The sequence below is a fragment of the Nyctibius grandis genome, assembly GCF_013368605.1.
Source record: "Nyctibius grandis isolate bNycGra1 chromosome W unlocalized genomic scaffold, bNycGra1.pri SUPER_W_unloc_1, whole genome shotgun sequence".
Lineage (NCBI taxonomy): Eukaryota > Metazoa > Chordata > Aves > Nyctibiiformes > Nyctibiidae > Nyctibius > Nyctibius grandis.
This window is the reverse complement of record NW_027167472.1, coordinates 5,171,310-5,178,299: the sequence shown is the minus strand read 5'-3', so window position 1 is coordinate 5,178,299 and position 6,990 is coordinate 5,171,310.

Below are 6,990 nucleotides of genomic sequence, written 5' to 3'. Positions count from 1 at the left end.
AATTATGGCTTGTCCGGTGGGAGTGTGCGGGATACCTGTAACGTGAGACACACCCCACTGTTGTAGGAATAAGGCCGCTGCTTGAGATACATAGGCAGGTCCATTGTCTGTTTTTATTTGTTTAGGGAGGCCCATAAGTGCAAAGCACCTTGTCCAATGTTTCTTAACATCCTGAGTCCGTTCCCCTGTAGCTGCAGAAGCAACAACATAACCAGAAAAGGTATCCACAGTAACATGAACATACTTTTGCCTGCCAAAAGGTGGATAATGTGTAACATCTGTTTGCCAAATTTCATTAGCCTTCAGTCCCCTGACATTTACACCATCATGATAAGTTGCAGTATTATATAGTTGACAATCCTTACATGCCCGAATAATATCACGAGCCTGCGTTTTTGTGAGAGCAAATTCTTTCTGTAAACTGCGAGCATTTTGATGGAAAAAGGAGTGAGATAATTGTGCATGTTGAAATCGTTGAGTAAGGGAGGATGATGTTATGGGCAAAACAGTGTACTTATCAGCTACTGCATTCCCTTCTACCAGAGGTCCTGGCAAGCGAGTGTGAGACCTAATATGAACAATAAAGCAAGGATGCTGTCGTTGCTGAAGCAGAGTTGCAATAGCAAGGAAAAGTTTATACAGCTCTTTATTGCTAATTTCTTTGATAAATGCAGCTTCTAAGCGGTTAATAGCGCCAACAGCATATAGTGAATCTGATACAATATTAATAGGTTCGCTTGCAAACAATGTCAGAGCTAAATGTATTGCAGACAATTCAACAATCTGAGTGGATGCTTCCACAGTAACTGATGTGTGTTGCCATTGTGCCTTTTCTTTCCAGGCCACTACGGCCTTCTTTGTTTTACCTGAGCCGTCTGTAAAAACCGTTTTTGCATTTGGTATAGGGTGAGGCACCATCACTCTCTGTGGCTGTAAACAGAGGGAAGGTAAGGCTTGCAAGATTTTATTCCGTGGCAAAGTAAAATGGATATCATTCAAATAATCAGCCAGAGCAGCCTGAAATTCAAGGCTGTCCCTCATCAGAGTAATGTGCGTTTCCTTATGAAAGGGTAGGTAAATAATGTCAGGGTCTCGACCTGTCAGCTGCTGTATCCTGAACCGTCCTTTCTGAATCACCATAATGTCCATCTCCAAAGGAGTCGTAATTGTTTTTGTAAAGGTGTGTGATAAGAAAATCCATTCCAGGGTAACTAATTGGTGTGATTCTGTCAATTGAGCAAATAGCCCATAAGGCTGGAATTTCGTGTGAATCACAAAAAATAGAAGAGGCAAGTGTAAGATTATACGTCCTGCTTGGGAAGCTGTAAGTTTTTGAATTACCAATGCCAATTCCTGTTTTGCTTTGTCAGAAAGGATTCGAGGCGAAGTTAAATCTGAATCCCCCTTCAAGGTGTTAAACAGGGTACTTAAATCTTCAGTAGAAATACCCAGCACAGGACGAATCCAATTAATTGTCCCTAGTAGTTGCTGCAAATCATTTAATGTTGAGATATTGTTTACCAAACGAAGTTGTTGTGGCCGTAAGGTTCTGGTAAACAGTACCCATCCCAAATACTTCCAGGGCGGTTCTGTTTGTATTTTTTCTGGGGAAATATGAAGCCCAAATTGTTGTAAGGAGTCTTTTAGATGATTTACAGTTTTCCTCAGTTCTGTCTGTGTCAAAGCTGCAATGAGAATGTCATCCATATAATGGTAAATAAGAGACTGTTTAAAAATACTTCGAGTCGGCTCTATTGCAGCAGAGACCACTAACTGACAAATTGTGGGACTGTTCATCATGCCCTGTGGGAGAACCTTCCTTTCTGCTCATCTTTTTTCTTTACTGTCGGCTTTGGGCAGTTCTTTTTAATATGCCCCATTTGATTACACTCAATACATTTCATTTCTGCTCGTCCCACAACGAGTTGCTGAGCCAAGGCACTTGCAAGTAAAGTAGCTTTATGCTCTTCAGAACCCACATTCTGACAGGCTTTAATAAATTCTGTTATACTTTTGTAAGAGTTTTTTAGAGGGCCCAAAATTCTCTGACAATCTGCATTTGCATTTTCATAAGCCAATTGTAATAACAGCGTTTCTACTGTATTTTCATCATCAATCTGCCTGCTCAGTGCTGTTTGTAAACGATCAATAAATGTAACATAGGGTTCTTGAGCTCCTTGCCTGACTGCCGCAAAAGAGGGCTGGCGTTTCCCTGCCTCCGGAACGCGTTTCAGGCACTTTAAAGCCAATGCAGAGATCTGTTGTAAACGCTGCCGAGGTAACCGTGCCTGTACCTCTGGTGTCTCATACTGATTAACTCCCAAATATTCTTGCCTATTTTCCAAAGTGTCTGCAGAAACAGCCTCCTGGTACTCTGCCAGCCACACTGAATATTGTGCAGGTGTTAAAATCATCCGTAAAAGTGACTTCCAATCATGTGGTGTCATAGTATAGGATTCCCCAATGACTGTTACTAAATTTGAAGTATAGTTACTGTGCAAACCATAGTCTCTCACCACAGCCCGTACTTCCTTAATCATTTCATAACTAAGGTAGCGATACTCAGGAGAATGATTTGGACGATAGATTACCGGCATCGCCGTCAGCATGGCAAAATCTCCTTTATGAGCAGCTTCCTCTCTACAATTTTCTGCCAGCGTTTTGTATTTCGTTACATGAGACTCTGATGCCTTTTCAGCAAAGCCAATAGGTGGCTCGGCAGACGCAGGATACGGAGGAGCTGTTGGTGTTAACTGTGCTCCGTCCGTAGCCGCTGCCGCTGCTGCTGCCGGCTGCGAGACCCCCCGCACCGAAGGGACGGCTGCAGCCGTTTCTTTTACCGATGTTAATGGTGGGTATAAATTGGACTGTATGTCTAGATCTGTGAAATCAAGATCGTAAGGATCGTCTGATTCTCCAGAGACTGTTTCATATACAGGCTCCTGTTGCTCCTTCACATCCACTAAGGTGTTAATAGGAGTGGATGCCAGAGATTGCAAATACTCCTCTGCAGGCTGGAGTGCAGAGACTGCTGTAAAAACAACCCTCCACGTTGCTTCTAAATCCTTTAGAATATCAGACTGCAACGTGTTCCGTTTTTGTATTTCTACTCCCACTTTCGCCCAAATCTTTGCATCGTAAGTCCCTGATACAGGGAACCAGGTACAGTTGTCTTTGATCCATACTAATAACTGCACCAATTTCGCTAATTGGACCTTATAGCCCTGTTCGCGTAATATACGCTGTAATACCTCAGTGTAGAGCTTATGCTCTTGGGAACTAGCCTGTCCCATGTTTATTGCGATCGCGGAACTCACTGATTCTGGGGACTCTCCGGTCCTGGGGATTCTCCGATCCTGGGGATTCTCCGATCCTGGGGACTCTCCGGTCCTGGGGACTCTCCGGTCCTGGGGACTCACTCTCCGGTCCTGGGGACTCACTCTCCGGTCCTGGCGCGCGCTAGCCCCTGACAATCCTTCGATCAGAGTCGCCGCCGCTTCTTCGTTAATCTTCAACCTTGTTCGGGCGCCATTTGCGGCGGGCGGCAAGGAAGGCACAGACTCTGAGATCGAGGATGCAAGGGCCTGAAGCCGAAAGGCCTAAGGCTTTTTATTGTTATGCTACTACCCTATTTAACTGCTACAATGCAGGAGCCAGACTAGGCAGTTCAAGATAACATCAACATTCACACGCTAAGCACTCACCACCCATTCTGGGAAGAGCCAGTGTTCTGGACTCAAAACATCAACAACCATTCCTTGTTTTCAGCTCTGTGTTCAGAACTGACCTTCCACACATGTTTACTTCTTTCATGCCTCAAAAAGCCCTGTGAACTGGTCTCGGCTCCTTTATCTTAGAAGCAAGCAAAAACTATTCTCAGTGCAGTGTTCCCAAGCAAATCTTATGTTCCCCAAGTAAAGCACAGCTGTTTGCAGACTGAGGGTCTTCCACAGCCAGTATCTCTTTTTCAGTTGGAGTGTAATTGGCCTCGGAACCCTTGTATCCTCGACTCCAAAATCCTAGGGGTCGACCTCGAGTCTCCCCTGGCACTTTCTGCCAGAAGCTCCAGGTAGGACCATTGTCCCCAGCTGAGGTGTAGAGCACATTTTTAACATCTTGTCCCGTACGGACTGGTCCAAGGGCTACTGCATGCACAATCTCTTGTTTAATCTGTTCAAAAGCCTGTCGTTGTTCAGGGCCCCACTGAAAATCATTCTTCTTTCTGGTCACTTGATAAAGAGGGCGTACAATCTGGCTGTAATCTGGAATATGCATTCTCCAGAAACCCACAACGCCTAAGAAGGCTTGTGTTTCCTTTTTGTTAGTTGGTGCGGACATCGCTGTTATTTTGTTGATCACCTCTATCGGGATCTGGCGACGCCCATCTTGCCATTTAATCCCTAAAAACTGGATCTCCCGGGCAGGTCCCTTGACCTTACCTCTTTTTATGGCAAAACCAGCTTGCAGAAGAATTTGGATTATTTTCTCCCCTTTGTCAAAAACTTCTGCTGCTGTATCACCCCACACAATGATGTCATCAATGTATTGCAAATGTTCTGGAGCTCCACCCTTTTCTAGTGCAGTCTGGATCAGTCCATGGCAAATAGTAGGACTGTGTTTCCACCCCCGGGGCAGTCGATTCCAGGTATACTGGATACCTCTCCAGGTAAAAGCAAACTGTGGCCTGCACTTTGGTGCCAAAGGAATAGAGAAAAATGCATTAGCAATGTCTATGGTGGCGTACCACTTGGCTGCCTTTGACTCCAGTTCGTATTGAAGGTCTAGCATGTCTGGCACAGCAGCACTCAGAGGTGGCGTAACTTCATTTAGGCCACGATAGTCCACAGTTAATCTCCATTCTCCATCAGACTTTCGCACTGGCCATATAGGACTATTAAAGGGTGAGCGAGTCTTGCCAATCACTCCTTGATTTTCTAATTGTCTAATCAGTTTATGAATGGGGATCAGGGAGTCTCGATTGGTGCGATATTGTCGTCGGTGCACCGTGGCAGTAGCAATTGGCACCTGTTGTTCTTCAACCTTCAGCAACCCCACAACAGAAGGATCTTCTGAGAGGCCAGGCAAGGTAGACAGCTGTTTAATGTCCTCAGTCTCTACAGCTGCTATACCAAAGGCCCATCTGTACCCTTTTGGGTCCTTGAAATACCCTCTCTTGAGGTAGTCTATGCCAAGGATGCACGGAGCATCTGGGCCAGTCACAATGGGGTGCTTTTTCCATTCATTTTCAGTTAGGCTCACTTCGGCCTCCAATGCAGATAACTCTTGAGATCCTCCTGTTACTCCTGAAATACTGATAGGTTCTGCCCCTTTATGATCCGATGGCATTAGGGTGCACTGTGCACCAGTGTCTACCAGGGCTCGATACCTTTGTGGTTTTAATGTGCCAGGCCATCGAATCCACAGTCCAATAAATCCGGTTGTCCCTCTCCTCCACCTGGCTGGAGGCAGGGCCCCCCTAATTAAGAAATGGATTCGTGCTGCTCACAGGGACTGGACCTTCATTTCTCCTATTCACACTTGGGAAAAAATGATTTGAGGCCCATCTACCCTGACTGGGGTCCTGCTCACTGGTAACTGGAGCAGCCATCCTCCTAGGAAAATTCCCTCTGGTATTTCTTTTAGCTTGCAACTCACGTACTTGTGCCTGTAGGGTACTGGTAGGTTGTCCATGCCATCTGCTCATGTCCTCCCCATAACCACGCAGGGCAAACCACAGGATACCTCGTGATGTGTTCCGTTTCCTTTGAGCTGGTCCTGTAGGAGAGCGTTTGCTCCTAACAGCTGCAACGCGCGCCTGTGTAGGTAGAGAGTCAAGTTTATTCTCTATCCTGGACAGTTTGTCTGACAGTTGTTTAAATGAGTCCTTGTTCTCCTTAGTCAGTTTTTCCACAGCCGAGATGCGTGCCTGCAGTGGGGAAGAAATACTATCTTCATACTGTCGCATACAGTTAGCCATTTCGCCCACACTAGGTCGTGCCATAGCATCTTCTCCCCATACTAATATTGACAACGTATGGGTATGTGTCGGTGGAGCATTCTTCACAACCTTCCGGAACATGGATCGGTTGCTTTCCACTTCATCAGAATCTACAGGATCTACAGTGTCCCATGGGTGTCTATAAATGATCTCTTGCACAGCCAGTTCTCTAAGGTAGTTAATACCTTTTTCTATAGTGGTCCATTTGCTTAGGTGGCTCATAACATCATCTTTATAGGGATACCTGCTCTTTACAGCTGACAAGAGTCGCCTCCAGAGACTGACAGTGTTTGACTTTCTTGCGAGCGCCTTATCAATACCACCATCTCTGGACAGGGATCCCAACTGTCTGGCTTCTCTGCCATCTAATTGCATGCTGTCTGCCCCATTATCCCAGCATCGGAGCAACCAGGTAATAATAGGTTCACCGTCATAACGGCTGAAGTCTTTCCTTATATTTCTCAGGTCCTTCAGGGATAAAGAGTGGTAGGTTATCTCTATGTCCGAGTCCTCCTCTTGTGATAGTTCTGCTTTAGAAGGACCTTTCTTCTGTGATGGGTCTGCTTTAAAAGGACGATCGAGGAAACCCCCATCTGTGTCAGGCCCTAACTCTGCCTGAGAAGGGCCCTCACCTGGGTCATATGATGGCTCTGCCTTAGAAGGCTCTGAGTCATCATCCTCCTCTTCATGAGCTGATTTCTTTTGGTATTTCTTCCTGGTTACAGGAGCAATTGGTACAGATTCAATAGATGCTGGAGTCTGAGTAGATGCAGTGGCTGTCGTGGGAGTGCTGAGAGTCTGAGTAGCTGCAGTGGCCATCTTGGGGGGTGTAGCAGTTGTGGTACAGGCTGCCAAGGTTTCAGTGGGTTTAGTGGCTGTAGCGGCAGTACACACTGTAGGATCTGAGGTGGCTGCATAACACCTACAACTGTCCCTGCACCGATATTTAATCTTATCCCACATCAGAAACACATTCAGGACAACCAAAAATA